Raw genomic sequence first — 16,725 nt, 5'->3', positions numbered from 1 at the left:
GTTTGCCTCCCTAGTACTGAGAAACTGAAAAACGTGTAACTCCTGCATGCATGCCCACCCACCCAAAGGGGCCAGCCTCCCCCTGCTCTGCCAGCTCCGGAGTCTTTCAGCTCTGCCCTTGGTCCATGTAGTGATTGCTTGGGGATTGGGGGAGAGGCCTGACTTATGTAGCAGGGTTTTTTTTTTTTCCAAGGAGGGAAAAAAATGTGAACCCGACCACAAAGTGAACACACTGATTCTTGGGTTCCAATCGTGGCTGGGTTTCTTGAGGCTGGGTGGCACGCTGTCGCCAAACTCATGCTACACCTCATAACCCACAACCATTTGCTGAGCTCCCTGGGGTCGCCTTAATCCCAGCAGCCAGGGTTGCACGGGGGAAAATAAGAATTCTGGCACAGATAGGAGTCATTTAAATGCTTATTGCATTTCAAGCTTCAGTTTTTACTTAGCTAAAATATTTACCATTGCTGGAAAACAATGTTTAAAATATTGTGCTTATATGTTATTTAATGGTGTGGCCTATGTAAACCTCAGGATGCTTACATTTTGACAGTCTTCTGGAAATGTTTAACAGCACATAACTCAGTGAGCAGGGAATAAAAACAGGAACAAATTGTGCCTGAAACTGTAACCTCCTCTGGCTAGGTATTCAGCAAGTCACATTGGAATACTTCAGGTAGAAGGAGGAAAGTCTTCAATATTCCAAATGGAATTTGATGAATCCCATGTTGTGACCCCATTTATCAACCTTTCTAGATAAAGCATCTCTAAATGTCATCATCATGTGTCCTTTACCGCAGAAGCCATACTTGTAGGGATGAATTTGTAGCCTTGCCACTGAGCAAAATCCCATTTTAAATTCTGGGTAATCAAACGCTTTCAGAATGTGGATTTTTCCAAAGATTTTTAAAAGACTCGTTCCCTGCTAAGAGCAGTGAAATGTTCTTTCCACAAATGGTACTGTGCACAAAAGGGGTGTGCTGTGTGCTTTACCTTTGGGGAATAACTCAACCTTACCAGAGTTCTACTTTCCATGAAGATCACAGGGGGCTTGCTGCTTCATTTTAACAGCTGAGGCAGCTAAAGACACTTTTCTCTTTGAACATATTGATAATCTTCAGTTAGAAAGCAGATTGGGCTACATGAGTAGATCTGTGTATGATCATGTTCCACATGCAAGGAATTTAGTGGGCTTTTGGTTATGATTTGGATGGATGGGTGGATGGACACACGGATGGACAGATAGATGATTGGATGGATGGATGGACGGACTGATGGAACAGATGGACTTTTGAGGAACATATTTTTTCCAATAAGCAATTTATTAGGTTCTTACTTTACAGGCTTTTTCTACTTCTGGAGTTAAAACCATAGCTGAAAACAATCACAGTCTTATGTATGGAGAATTCATAAGTAAATATATATTTTATTAATGCAACTATATAAATGGGTTTTAATTGGTTGCTTAGTTTGAGTCAGGAAATGTCACATAAACTGAGATATTTTGATTTCCTGGTCATGTTAAAAATAATACTTTTTAAAAAATCATGTCTTTTAGAATTAGTGATGCATTGGAGCTGCAATATATCATTAAAATAGTTTTTCTTGTCAATGGATATTAATTACTTACAACTCATTTTCTCTGTTCTTCTCACCATTTAACATTTATGTGTCCTTAGAAGCACAGTGTAAGTTTTCCTTTAGAAGCTACAGAGGACAACGGTTACTCTCTTTCAGAGGGGTTTCTTTTTAGCTAATGCATTAATTTACTCGAAAAAGAGTCCAAATGGAACACTCTGCTTTCATCTGCTGGGGTAACCTAATAAAATAATGTTGTTTGTTTTTAGATTCCCTGCTGTTAAGGGGGTTTTGCTCAGGGCAAAACCACAGTCCCCTCGAATAACTTTAGAAGGAAAGTTAAGAAGACACACTAATTGTGCCTGTGTGAGGCTTGCTGCTCCCAGCTCATAGCCACCCCCAGCACACAGGTCTGGTCATCGGGGCTCCCAGTGCCCACTGCTGCTTTGATTCTGTTGGGCAGGACTCCTGCCCCTTTGGAGGAGGCCTGATTTTGCAGTGGAGCAGTTTTAAGGTAACTTTCTTTGTGTTTGATCACCGCACAAGCTTTATTTGCACATTCCATGTGAGATGTGAGGGAAGAGGCCCTGTCTCTCATGCATGTACACCAAGATGTAAATAAACACGAATGCAAATCAAACGTACACAATGTTGACTATTTTTTGGCTCCTATTTCAGTTATGATCATCAGGGAGGAAATGCCTTTCTGTAAGACACACTGCTCAAAGTCAGGCGGTGTGCCTGTCCCTCTCCATGGAAATGCACAGCTCTGCAAAGTATGCCTTCGGGCTCCTTTCCCTCCATCAGGACAGCAGCAAACCCTTCCTTTCAACTCCTTTTGGCCAAAGCAGCCACCGTTTCTAAAGCTTCACCAATGCTGGTGGCTCACCTGCGCTCAGGTGGGGCCCCCCGGGCGCCTAATTACAGACGCGGTGCATGCTGGGAGCTTCGGCCATGTTCCCGGTTATGCTTCGGCTCCATGGGCGCCCGCGCGTTCCTCTGTAGTCTTCAAGTTCCCGTGCACACGAAGACTCTTGTCACCGCGCTGACCACACCCTGTAGCACGGAGTCGGCCTCAGCACCCCCAGCCACGCCCAGGGCCCGGCTGCCTCCACCCGCGGCAGCCCTGAGGAAGTTCGCTTTGCGCCAGGAGGAGGCCATGGCTTTGCCGCGGTTTCACGGGGCTCAGGTAATTGTGGAATAGACTCAAGCTCTCAAGCTCCTAGAGCAGGCTTATGCAAGACACACTACAGTCCGCCCTACAAGGCCGAGATGGGAAAACAGCCTAATGAAAATAATGACTGATTAAAGAACTCCCTGGCACCATCCTCTGCCACTTAGCCCAGCTCTCGCCCTGTCTCGTGAGTGCTGTCAAGTGAGTCAGGGACATGTCAACACACACACAATTTCTCTTTCTCTCTCTCCCTCGCTCCCCCCCACCACAGACTCACTTAACATTTGGTATTACATGCCAGGCATAACCTCACTTCATCTCTCCCACAGCCCTTAAAGCAGGTATTTTTCTTTCCCCTGAGCTACAGATAAGGAAAGCAAGTCTCAGAGCGGTCTCCTGGTCTCTCAGTTAGCAAATGTGGAACTGGGATTTGAATCCAGAGTCTGATGGCGGCCCAGCCCTGTACTTTCCCTACGACGATGTGTTAACAAAGCTCAATACAGAACGTTCTTAGGGTAGTTTCCCCCCAGAATTCCTAATTGTCCCAGTTCTCAGTATCGGATGTGTCATTCCCAGTATAGCGAGAGAGGAAGGGTGACCTTTGCTTGTTTACCACAGTAAGAACATTTGCTGTCTTATAGAATTGTAAAGCCTGAGGATGGGGTGGATCCAGATGAGCTTTTTGAGGTTCATCTTAAACTGTTTTACAACCTATTAATGTAGGTAAAGAGAAGATTAAGGTAAACTTGAAGCATTTGCCCCACGGGTTAAAAATTGGCAGATAATATGGAAAAAGCAGAGGTAGATTTACAAACTGCTATAGTGTAACATGATATGATGCAAGCTGAATTGGGCCATCTTAAAAATCTCTACTATAATTAGAAAATGCCATTCTTTAACAAAAGTTGGAAATAATGGAAAACCAAGTTAAAAGTAAATATCTATGAGTCCTTGGTCTCAAAGTGTGTCTGGATGGAATGGAGACAGTTTACAGAATGTGGGGTTTGGAATTACTTTTGGACATAAAAATCTCCATCACCACTAATGGTGGAAAAGTCTTACTCTATTACCGACAAGTTTCCTGCTACTTCTAAAGTTAAAGGAGAGGATACCTACCACTATATTTTGCTACCCTTTCCCCCATTCTCGTATAAATAAAAGCAGATTGCTGGCTGATCAACACCAAAAATTTATAGCATTTTCTTCCTGAGCAAAAGGGAAATATTTATGTGTGTGTGTGATATTCTCATTCCCTTTTCAATAGTCATGTATTTCATAGTGTCAGTTTCTATCATGAAGTAGAATTTACCTGCACAAGTTCTAAGTATAGAGGTATAATTTATCAATTTGAGAATTTGTATCTTATGACAACTAACCACTTTATGTAAGAGATTACTTTTTATGGTAACCTTTTTATTTGGGCCAACTCCTATTACAGAACGCTTATATGCTGTTATAGTAAAATCAGAGAAATGAAAAATGGCAATGAAGAAAATTGAAGCAGGCCTCTTTTTTATCTTCAGACAGAAGTGAAATTATTGTGATGTTTATGCAATTTTGCTCCTGTGGAAAGTAGAGATTTCTTCACACTTTCAGTTGCAGCCTTTGTCCTGTCTCACCGTGCTCCTCCTCCTTTCTAATTGGAGAAGCAGTTCACATTGACCTGGAACATCAAGTTACCTGTGATGACTACTTGTAAAGTAAGTGATTTCTTTCTTTTTTGAAATAGTTCATCTGTATAAGAGTGAATGTTATGAAACCATCTGTTCTCTTTTTGATACCTGAAGTTAAGCATGGCATTCCTTTCTTTTAGTTAATTTAGAAAGTGTTTTGATTTGGTTAGCTAATTAAGCCTTCTAATATCACTCATATCTGTTATTAGAAGCATAATTGCATTTGGCCTAAGTTAGATATCTTTTAGCAAAGCTGTTTAAAAATAAATATCAAAATAACCATAACAATGTTTCATCAAATCCCGAAAATGAAAAATAAATGCTTTGGCCTTACTAGACACTTCAGTTTACTTTTGCCCCAGTTAAAGATTATACCCTTGGGCAATTTCTGCACATGATAGTGATGGAATGGTAGAGAAAACAAGAAAAAACTAGGCAAAATACATGATACAGTGGACATGAAGCATTGAATAGAAGGCAAAGTAGAACTCTGAACTCTGTGAAAAAAGAAACAAAGTTAGCCCTACCTTCCACAGTTTACTGCCTAGAGGCAGTTTCCAGCAAGGGCTCAGGGGAAGGGGAACTCAAACAGGGCCCAGCAGTCTCCCCAAATTAAAGAGGTGATGATCAGAAATCAGGGATGTGAAGGTAGCTATAATTTGTAAGACAGAGTGCCAACAACAGGGAGTTGCTCTGAGAGGCAACTTTGGAGTTTTGCAGAGAATTGCTAAGACGGTGGCTGCATACTGATCTATGTAAGACTTAGATCTCACATAGATCTAAGAACCACTGGAATAGTGGTAAGAAAAAATCTGGAGCTCACATTGGAGAAATGGTTTGTATTCTAAACCGCTAGAAGCAAAGTCCTCCACTATACAAAGGACATTCAGTAGAATCTTTTTTTTTAAGCCTTTTTTTTTTAAGATTTATTTATTTATTTATACAAGAACCAGGGTACAGGCCAAATGCGTGGGAGAGTGAGAGGATTCACCAGAGACAGAGCGGGGAATAGAACAGGCAGACTGACGAAATACACTGCTGAGGGGAGCAGCGGGCAAGACAGGAGAGGTCTGCTGCGCCATGTGGGACCCTCACTGGCTGGCTGGGATCGAACCGGCACTGCAGAGGCTGAGGCTGGGGACAGCTTCACAGCGTGGTGCTTAACTGCCTGCGCAACTAGGGGATGCCCCATTCAGTAGAATCTAAAGAATTATGTTGAGGGCCTCCCTGGTGCACAGGGGTTAAAGTCTCAGCGCTATCAAACCAGCCAAACCAGCCACTGTGGCATGAGTTCGATCCCTGACCAGGAAGCTGACCCACATGATGCAGCAGACCTCTCCTGTCTTGCCCACTGCCTCCCTCAGCAGTATATTTCGGTGGATCCTCCTGTTCTGCTCCCTACACTGTCTCTGGTGCATCCTCTCACCTTTGGCCTAGAATCCCTTGTACCTCTGGCCTAGTCCCCAGTTCTTGTATGCATAAATAAATAAAATAAATCTTTAAAAAAAGTTATGTTAGAGCAAAAATTAGTCCTACAACATAGTTTGTTTTGACCTTAACAAACTTTAATAGTAGACCTCATAGGGAGATGATTCCAAGTAACTTAACTGTCAGGACACATTTCAATATTATTTAAAATAATATAACAAAATTTTACAACCCACAGCATAAAATACACATTAAAAATCTAATAAAAATTGCCAGTTATATGAAGAAGGAAAATCTAAATCTTAACAAACTGAAAACTCAAAAATCAAAAAATAAAAAATCGAAATCAATCCGCTAAAAATAGAACTAGAAATTATAAATGATGGCTCCAGCAACAAAGTTTTTAGGACAGCTATTATAAATACTCCATAATATCAATAAAGTAGGGGGAAACATATATACAATATGTAGAGAAATGAAAGATACAAAAAAATTGTAGTATCTGAAATGAAAAATAAACTGAAAACGTATTAGATTGTGCAGAAGTGAATATCTGTGATCTTGAAAGCACAGCAAAGGAAAATCTCTGAAGTGAGGCAGAAAGACAAAAGAAATTTTTAAATAATTGTGAACAGTATTAAGTATGTATTGACGTTCCAGGAAAAGAGAGCCAAAAAATGTGTGTAAAGAAATAATAGCTGGAATATTTCCAATATTTTAAGAAAATATATGTAGTTTAAGAAAACCTTTATACTCACAAATTCATAAAATTCCTTGCAGCCCATGCAAAACAAACATAAAGAAAATCACACCAATGTGTATCATAATGAAAATGATGAAAGCCAGTAATAATCAGAAAATAAAAAAAGAAGTCAGGAAAAGCCCCCATAATCTACAGAAAAAGATGAGCCAATTTCTAGGTGGAACTATTTAAGGCAGGAAACAACAGAGTGACATCTTTTATGGTTGAAAAAACACTGTCAACCAGGAACTATATATTCCCATTAAAAATATATAGCCAGGGCCTCCCTGGTGGCGCAGTGGTTGAGCGCTGGGCTGTGAAGCTGCCCCCAGCCTGTGCAGCACCGGTTAGATCCCCGGCCGCCGGGCAAGGGTCCCACATGGTGCGCAGACCTCTCCTGCCGCCTGCTGCTCCCCACAGCAGTGTATTTCATCGGTCTGTCTGTTCTGCTCCCCTCTCTGGCTCTGGTGAATTCTCTCACCCTCCCGCGCTACTGACTGTACCCAGTGCTTGTATAAATAAATAAATAAATCTTTAAAAAAAAAATATATATATATAGTCAAAGGCAAATTAAGACAGACAAGAGAATTCATGTTGTTGCTGGAATTGCACTAAAAGAAACATTAAAGATAGGTGCAAAAGGAAAACGATGCCAGATGGAAATTTAAATCTATACAGAGAAATGAAGAGTTCAAGAATTAGAAACAAATGATACATTTTTAAAAACTTTTATTTTTAAAATTTCTTTCAAAGATAATTGACTCTTTAAAGCAAAATCAATGTGGATGTATTTTAACATTTATATCATATGTAGCAGTAAAATACATAACAATACTAGCACAAAAGAATGGGGAAATGGAAATATATTGTCAAAATGTTTTTATGCTATACATGAAATAGTATATTACTACCCAAACATAAAGTATAATAAAGGATATGTGTTGTAAACCCATAAAGCAGATGCAAAACTAAAAAGCAGATTTAACTAATAAAACATTAGTGGAAATTGAAGAAAGAAAAATATTCCAAAAGAAGAGAAAGAAGGGGGAAAAAATAAGCAAACAGATGGAGGCAAATAAAATGTAAAGATCAAGATGGTAGATGGGTTGATAATCACATTAAATGCAGATGGCTGAAATACCTGAATAAAAGGCAGAACTTGTCAGATCAGACTTTTTTAAAAGAGCAAAGTGCAACTTTTGCTATCTAATGAAACTCACCTTAAATATAAAAACACAGATGGAAAGTATGTTGATGGAGAAAGATATTCAGTCACAAATTTTAGAAAAGGTGGAGTTGGCTATATTAACCAATGTAGAGTTTGGAAAGCAAACTGTTGTTAAAGAGAAACATTTCATAATGATAAAGGGGTCAATTTAGCAGAGACTTAAAGTCATAAATGTGTATGTGCCTGATAAAAGATTTTCAAGTATGAAGCAAAAACTAACTAAAGGATAAATAGAGAAATCCACAATTATGCTCCTAGATTTCAACACATTGCTCTTGATATAACAGGTAGGTAGACAATCAGTAGTTATATAGAAGACTCAAACAAGTTGATCAAATAATCGACCTAATTCTTATTTATAGAAGTCTATTCAACAACTAAAAAATATACATTCTTTAGTATGAAATAGATTTTACAAAGGCTAACTATAAAATTAGTCTCAGTAAACTTAAGAGGATCAAAATCAAACATATTTTCTTTGGCCACAACAGAACCAAACTAGAAATCAAAACTAAAGATATTTGGAAATTCTCTGTATAGTTAAAGAATAAACAATATATATCAAGCAACCAAGTTGTCAAAGAAGAAATTATAAGGATAACTATATATCGTTAAATATTTATGTTAGAAAAGATGAAACACCTCAAATCAATTATGAAGCCATCCATCTTAAACTAGGGGAAAAAAGAAAAAACCCCAAATATACAAAAGATAGGGAAAAAAAAGCAGAAATCAGTGAACTAGAAGCAGGAAAATATTAGTGAAAAACAATGAAACCAAAATCTGGTACTTTAAAAAGATCAATAAAATTGAAGACCATCAGTTGGACTGATTACAATGAAAGAGTAAACAATCATTGATACTGAAATTTAAGGCAGAAGCACCATTACATTTTCTATAGACATTATAGTGATAACAGGGGAATGCTACAAACAAATTTATACTGATAAGTTAAACTTTATAAATTAAATGAATTCCTGGAAAGATAGACACTAGCACATTCACTGAAGAAAAAAAGATAGCTTGAAAACTTGAAGTTAATTGTAACTAATACAATTCTCAGTTAAAACAAATCTTGTTCCAAAGAAAAATCCAAGTCTACATGCATTTTCTGTTGATTTCTATCATTTCCTAAATATTTTTGGTAGTTAAGGAAGAAATGACTTTTTTTTTAAATCTTAGCAAACGTAAAAGGGGAAGGATTACTTCTCAACTCATTTTTTGAAGATAACATAATAAAACAGTCTAAATTTCTTTGTGAACAAAGGCACAAACATCCTTTTTTTAAACAAAAAATTAAACTGGTGATGGATCATGTGTGCTGTAGTGGTGGGAGAACTATGTGTACTACATCTGAGGGGAGAAATCAAATACTGTCCAAAAATTAACAATGTAAGAAAATTTATAAATGAATTAAAAAAAAAAAGGAAAAAAACATTAAAGGGAGAATTTATTCTGACCAAATGTGTTTCATTACAAGAATGTAAGTTAAACTAAAAATTGATTAAAGCAGTATAAAGGTTAAAAAGAAAAATCATGAGTCTTTTTTATTTTTTAATATATTTTTTACATCATTTTTCATTAGCTATTGTAAATAGTGCTGCTATGAACATCGGGGTTCAGGTACCCTTTTGAATTAATGATTCTGTGTCTACTGGGTAAATACCTAGTTGTGAAATTGCTGGATCATATGGAAGCTCCATCTTTAGCAGATTGAGGAATCTCCACACAGCTTTCCATAGTAGTTGGACCAGTTTGCACTCCCACCAGCGATGCAGGAGAATTCCGTTTTCTCCACATTCTTGCCAATATTTGTTGTTAATAGTTTTTTTTAATATGTGCCATTCTCACTGGTGAAAGATGGTATCTCATTGTAGTTTTGATTTGCATTTCCCTGATTACAAGTGATGTTGAACATTTTTTCATATGCCTGTTGGCCATTTGCATTTCCTCTTCGGAGAAGTTTCTTTTTAGCTCTTCTACCCATTTTTTGACTGGATTATTTACTTTGTTTTTGTTGAGTCTTGTCAGCTCTTTGTAGATTTTTGTAATCAGTCCTTTATCATTAGTGTTGTGTGGAAAAATTTTCTCCCAGTTGGTGGGGTGTCTCTTTGTTTTGGTTACTGTCTCTTTTGCTATACAGAAGCTCTTTAAAATTTGATGTAGTGCCAGCTGTTTATCTTTGCCTTCGCTATCACTGCTTTGGGTAATGAGTCATTAAAGATGTTGCTGAGGTGTATGTCATGTAGTGTTTCACCTATATTTCCTTCTATATATTTTATGGTTTCAGGTCTCATGTCTAGTTCTTTAATCCATTTTGAGTTGGGTTTTATGCATGGTGTGAGGTAGTAGTCAAGCTTCGTTCTTTTTCATGTAGCAACTCAGTTTTCCCAGCACCATTTATTGAACAAACTTTCTTTGCTCCATTGCATATTCTTTGCTTCTTTGTCAAAGATTAGTTGTTCATCAATATGTGGGTTTATTTCTGGATTTTCTATTCGGTTCCATTGGTCTGTGTGTCTGTTCTTGTTGCAATACCAATTCATGATTCTTTAAATTAGATTCAGAAAAGGCATTTGACAAAATTCAACAGCCATTTTACCATTTAAAAAAAGTCTTCTAAACCTGAAATAAAATTTAATGTGATAAGGAGTATCTATTAAAAGTCTTCTAGCTAATAAACCACTTTATGTGAAAGACTTGATGTCATAGCCAATACAATAAAATAAAGGAAAAAAAAAAGCATAAAGGTTGTTGAAAAGAAGCAAAAAAGTCTCTAATTGTATAGAAGGTAATTATTAAGAAAGGTATAGAAGGTACCTTCTAATTGTGTAGAAGATAATTCTAAGAAATCTAAAAAATAATTGCTGGAAGTAAGGAGTGGATTTTGCAACACCATAGGTTAGAAAGTCATTATATAAAAACCTACTATACTTCTTTATACTACTAACAATACCTAAAGATAAAATTTAAATAATTTCCACTACAATAACATTAAAAAATAAAATTATTTCCATAACTTGGCTGTTATGAAGAATGCTGCAGTGAACATGGGAGTGCATATATTCCCTCAAATTAGTGATTTTGAATTCTTTGGATAGTTACTGAGGAGTGGAACTGCTGCATCATAAGTAGATCTATTTTTAATATTTTGAGAAACCTCCATATTGTTTTCTATAGGGGATGGAACTGGAGGGGTAATGCTAAGGGAAATAAGTCAGAGGATTAAGACAGAAACCTTGTGGTTTCACTTATATGTGGAATAAAGACAAAATGAAGGGTCAGACAAAACCACACCAATAATAGATGCTAGAAATCTGACTGTCGAATTAAGGCTACCTGAGGACAAGGGAGCCCAATGGATTATGGTGGAAGATTATGGGTACTTTGGTGGTAGGTGTTATGTTGTAACATAGATCTGAAGAGGTGTAAACCTATACCTTTGAATCATATTAGGTATTATAAACCAGTATTGCCTCAATTAAAAAAATAAAATAATTATTCATGACAAAATGGAACAGAATAAAGTCCAGAGATAGGCTTACATATATGTAATCAAGTGATTTTTGTTAGAGATTTTATGGTATTTCAAGAGGAAAACAATTTTTTCCTATAAATAATGCTGGAATATTTTATATGTATAAATGCTAAAGTTAGTCCACAACTCCATAATGTACAAAATTAACCCAAAAATGGATCGTATACATATTAAAAGTTAATACTATAAATATTCCATAAGAAACCATAAGAGGAAACTTTGGCGACCTTAGATTAGGTAACAGCCTGGTTGGATTAGATAAGACATGATTTTAGAATACATGCTTAAAGAAGTAGAAAATCTCAAGTAAGAAATTATATGTATATCCCACCAAAAAACATGCTTCATAAATGAAATAAAGAATATTCAGGTATAGAAAACCTGAAAAAATTATTCTCTTATGGAATTTCATTACTAGATATGCCAAGAGAATTTCATCAGGCCAAAGAGAGATGAAAGGTCAGAGCTTCAGAAAGAAATGAAGAGGACCAGTAAAGGAAAATATTAGGGTAAGTTTATTTAAAAAATATCTTTACAAAATCTTTGAATCCTTAAAAGACTTCATTGAAGCAAAAATAATTATTATGGGATTTATAGGAAATATAGAAGATGCATTACAAACAGGGAACAACGGACAGATAAAGGATAAATGGGATTATTTTGTTAGTTTTTTTGGATGTGTAGAGTATAACATCATCCGAAGGTAGTCTGAGCTAAGTTAAGTGTGAATATTCTCATGAAATCACTAAAAATAATAGAAGTTGAAATGAAATATAATACTGAAAATTACTTGATCCTTCAAAAACATGGTTGGGGAGAAAGAACATCATAATAAAAAATGAATGGAATCAATAAAAAGCAAATAACAATACAAAAAAAAATTCACCTATGCTGAAAATTACAGTAATTATACATGGACTAAATTGTCTAATTAAAGGCAGAGATTATTAAATTGCATTTTAAAAGGACCAAACTTTAAACTGTTTATAAAACACTAAGTAAAGAAACACAGATAGATTAAAAGTAAAAGGATGGGAATGATCTCTAAAATGGCAAAGTAAGGCACCCCAAATTCTGTCTCTCCATAAAAGCAACAACAACAACAACAAAAAAAAAGGCTAAAAGTGTCAAAATCAACTTTTGTTCTTGAACTCTGGAAAGAAACCAAAGATTTGTAGCAAATAAGTAGCATTCACTAAGAAAAAATGCTGATTCTTAGCAAGGATAGTGAACTTTGTGGCATTTTAACTTAGTCCCATCCCCTACTACCTAGTTTAGCAGAAACCCTTGAAAATAACAGCTTGCATTTATGGTACTATAGGAAGCAGAAAGTACCTCACTCAGAAGGAATTCTGATTATTTGTTCTGACCTGTCTGATGCCTACCTGGAAGACTATCACAAAATGCTTGTCTTTATTTCACCTCACTTAGAACTGGCACAGTGCTAACGCTGATTTTTAGGGGGCATTTGTAGGAAATATTCAGAGACTAATATCTTTGTATTGCTGACTGAAGTCGTAAGTAACAGGGAAAACAACAGAATAACCAAAAACTTGGAGAGACAGACTGGGAAATGAGTAGTCTGTAAGGGCTTTTAATAGCCCAGATTCCTTGGAATTTGGAAGAATGCACACTTACTCAAAACTGTACACATGCTCAGGAAAGACCTGAAAAGGTCCTTGCTTGACATTCTTCAGAAAAGAAATAGCAACAGGAAGTGAAGACTAATGATAAGTTGTAAGCTGCCTGAGTGCTGAAGGTGTGTCTCAACACACGCGTGAGCTCCTTGGCAAAGATTGAAAACAATCAAGACTATACGTCATTGTATAAGAATAAACAAATTGCTTAATTAAATGAAATAGTGGGTCCATAACTATACTTATGTATGTATCATAAATTTACTTTTTTTTAAACTAAGGTTGCTAATTTTATTTTTTTAAAGATTTATTTATGCATACAAGAACTGGGGTACAGGCTAGAGGTGTGGGGGTGAGAGGATTGACCAGAGACAGAGTAGGGAACAGAACAGGCAGACTGACTGAAATACACTGCTGAGGAGAGCAGCAGGTGAGACAGGAGACGTCTATTGCACCATGTGGGTAGATCCCTGGGTGGCCAGAGATCGAACTCATGCTGCAGAGGCTGCAGATACCTTCACAGTACTGTACTTAACCCCTTGAGCCAACAGGGAGGCCTGCTAATTTTATTTTAATGGTCAAGAAGAAAGTAATCTTTTTGGCAAATACTGACAGAACTATTGACTATCCATAGGTTAAAAAAATCAGCTTTTCTTCTTTCCATATATAAAAATTAATTTAAGATACAGTATAGACCTAAATGTAAAAGCTCAAAACGATACAATATCCAGTAAAAAACATAATGTAGTATCTTTGTGACCTGTGACAGGCAAAGATTTGTTAGAAAGAACCATAAAATGCTATCATAAAAGATAAAAATAGGTAAATTGGACTTCAACAAAATTTTGAATTTCTGGATATCAAAATAATCTGTTAAAGGAATGAAGTTCCATGCCATAGACTGGAAAAATAGGACTAATGTCTAGAGCATAAATGAAGAAAGCAGTCCAAGTTTTTAAAATTGTCAAAATATTTGAGTAGCTTTTACACAGAAGATATAATAAAACATACAAGAGTGGCCAAAAACACCTCCAGCTCAAAATCATTAGTTATCAAGTATATGCAAAACTAAAACCACAGCTAGATATTGTTTCATACTCACCAAAATTATTAAAATTAAAAAGACCAACAGTACCAGATAGTGGACAAGCTGTAGAGCTACTATAACTGTGATGTGTTGTTAAAATTTAAAATGGAAGTCACCCTGGTGGCACAAGGTGTTAAGTCTCAGCACTATGAAGCAGTCCACAACCACTGGAGCACGAGTTTGGTCCCCACCTAGGGGGGTGTCCCACATGGCGCAGCAGACCTCTCCTGATTCACCCACTGCTCCCCTCAGCAGTGTATTTCAGTCAGTCTGCCTGTTCTGTTCCCCACTCTATCTCTGGTGAATCCTTTCACTTCCTGTACTTCTGACCTGTACCCCAGTTCTTGTATGCATAAATAAATCTTTTTAAAAAAGAATTTGAAATGGTACAACCACTTTATAAATCTCTTATTGAAGTTTGACCATAAAACCCAAATTCTACTCATAGTATTTATCTAAGAAAACATATGGCTACAGAAAGAAATGGACAAGATTATGCATAGCAACATTATACAGTGGTCTAAAACTGAAATAGCACTACTGCTTATCATATGGCGAATGAATAAATGAATTGCTGGCAGCATAAGAATAGGATGGTATATTAGTTGGCAATAAAAAGTAAAATATTAGTGAAATAATAGGTGGATGAATGTTAAAAGTTATGTTCACCAAAATAATCCAGACATGAAAATAAGATCTACTCTGGGATATCACGGAGCAGGCAAAATAAATCTATGTAGGTAGAAATCAAAACAATGATTGCTAGAATAAACTATTAGAAAATTTTCTGTGCTGAAAATGTTCTTTGTCTTGTTTTATCTGTTGTTACATGAATGTACATAATTGTTAAAACTAGTTGAATCAAACACTGTATCAAACACAGTATTATTGTATGTAAATTATACCTTAATAAGAATACAGAAACATATACTTTTTCTTATTTTAATTAATTTATAATGTCTAATGCCTCATTCTCAGTGCCTTTTCTAATGGGGAACATCAGATGCTTTTAAGCTCCACTTCTGTTGTTACTCTTTTAACTGTGGCTTCTTCATATTGTCATTAACATTGTGCCTTAAGTGAACCTGTCATTTTCACAGATGAAATGTTAGAAAAAATCAATCAGAGGAATGATGTTAATTATATTAAAGAGTGAAGTTTTAAAATATGTGCATGAAGGTTTGTCAGCTCCATGTTGTCAGCATTCTGGACAAAAGAAGTAATTAATAGAAAGGTCCTGTGATTACACATGTTTGGTGTAGATGGAGTGAATTAGTAAAGATTCCAGTACTAGAATATAAGATCAGACAGGAAGTTAAAATCAAATCGTGTAGGACCTGTGGGCCACTGTAATAATTTTCACTTTTACTCCAAATGTTGTGAAAGACATTGGTGTATTTTGAGCTAAGGAGTTCAGTGTTGTAACCGCTTCGCTCAAACAGCTATGTTGAAAAAATGCTGAAAGGTCAAAGGTTGATGTAGGGAGATCAGCTAGGAAATTATTGAAAGAGTTCATGAGAAAGATGATGTTGACTTGGACGAGGATGGTAGTATGTTTATGTACTTACTCTGGCACTTTTCTTTTCACACAAAGTAGATGACTTGGTGTACAACTTTTATTAGTTCTATTGGATTTTCCCTTTTAAATGTCTTTCATGGGCACCCTTGAATATGGCTATGATGTAGTTGTCATCCATTTTCCATTTTCACTCCTAGCTTGTGTCAATCCATATGTACGCTAACCTCTGGTCCCCTTTTTCAGCTGGTCGTACAGAACCACACTCTGTACATATTCCACACAGGCAAGTATGGGAAGGGGTGTTGGTAAAATCCTATTAGGTGACATTGGGCTCTTGCAGCTTACTCATGCCCTGTGGACCTACTCAGATGCTAACTTCTAAATGCAGTTTCTGTTTTATAAAGGGGTTTCTGCTAGGTCTGTTCAACTTTATGACTTAGTGTGGCTGATAAGATTTATCTAATAATGGGGGGTGTTTGGATATCTGGTATCTTTACATCCCATAGTAAGAGCTCTGTTTTATTCAGGACCCAGTAACACGCCAGGAGTTATTTCTCAAAAGTCACACAATTCTTTCCTTCCTCCAGAGTCGCATGAGTCACTGTTGTAATTTCTTACGGGGGCTTACTGTAAGTCCCATATTGCATCTTTCCCCACCATTGACATTTCCAATATCATGACGTCTACTGGTTCCATGGCCCAAGAAGTAGAGCTCCTTGCATTGTGGTTTGGAATTGTTGCAAAGTTTTTTCCCATTTGAAACTGCCCTCCCCCTGCCCTCCACCAAAACATTGCATTCTATCTGGTATAAGGGTCAAAACAGTATTCTTAGCATATGGTATATGTGGGCCTCTCCGGTGGCGCAGCGGTTGAACACTGGGTTGCGAAGCTGCCCACAGGCTCTGCAGCGCCAGTTCCATCCCCGGCCGCCAGGCAAGGGTCCCACATGGCGCGCAGACCTCTCCTGCTGCCCGCTGCTCCCCTCAGCAGTGTACTTCGTCAGTCTGCCTGTTCTGCTCCCTGCTCTGGCTCTGGTGAATTCTCTCACCCTCCCGTGCTTCTTACTCTACCCAGTGCTTGTATTTATAAATAAATAAATAAATCTTAAAAAAAAAAAAAAA

At 36.9% G+C, this 16,725-nt stretch overlaps 1 long non-coding RNA gene across 1 annotated transcript; it reads left to right on the top strand.

Annotated features, from left to right (window-relative positions):
- The first annotated feature begins 2,711 nt into the window (after positions 1–2,711).
- Positions 2,712–11,865, top strand: LOC129145313 (uncharacterized). Its single transcript, XR_008550712.1, has 3 exons — positions 2,712–2,767; positions 4,349–4,452; positions 11,780–11,865. It is a non-coding gene; the product is annotated as an uncharacterized LOC129145313 (long non-coding RNA).
- The last annotated feature ends 4,860 nt before the right edge of the window (positions 11,866–16,725 follow it).

The sequence above is a fragment of the Talpa occidentalis genome, unplaced genomic scaffold (assembly GCF_014898055.3).
Source record: "Talpa occidentalis isolate TD23 unplaced genomic scaffold, MPIMG_talOcc4v2.1, whole genome shotgun sequence".
Taxonomy (NCBI): Eukaryota; Metazoa; Chordata; class Mammalia; order Eulipotyphla; family Talpidae; genus Talpa; species Talpa occidentalis.
This window is presented reverse-complemented; position numbering and strand designations above follow the sequence as displayed.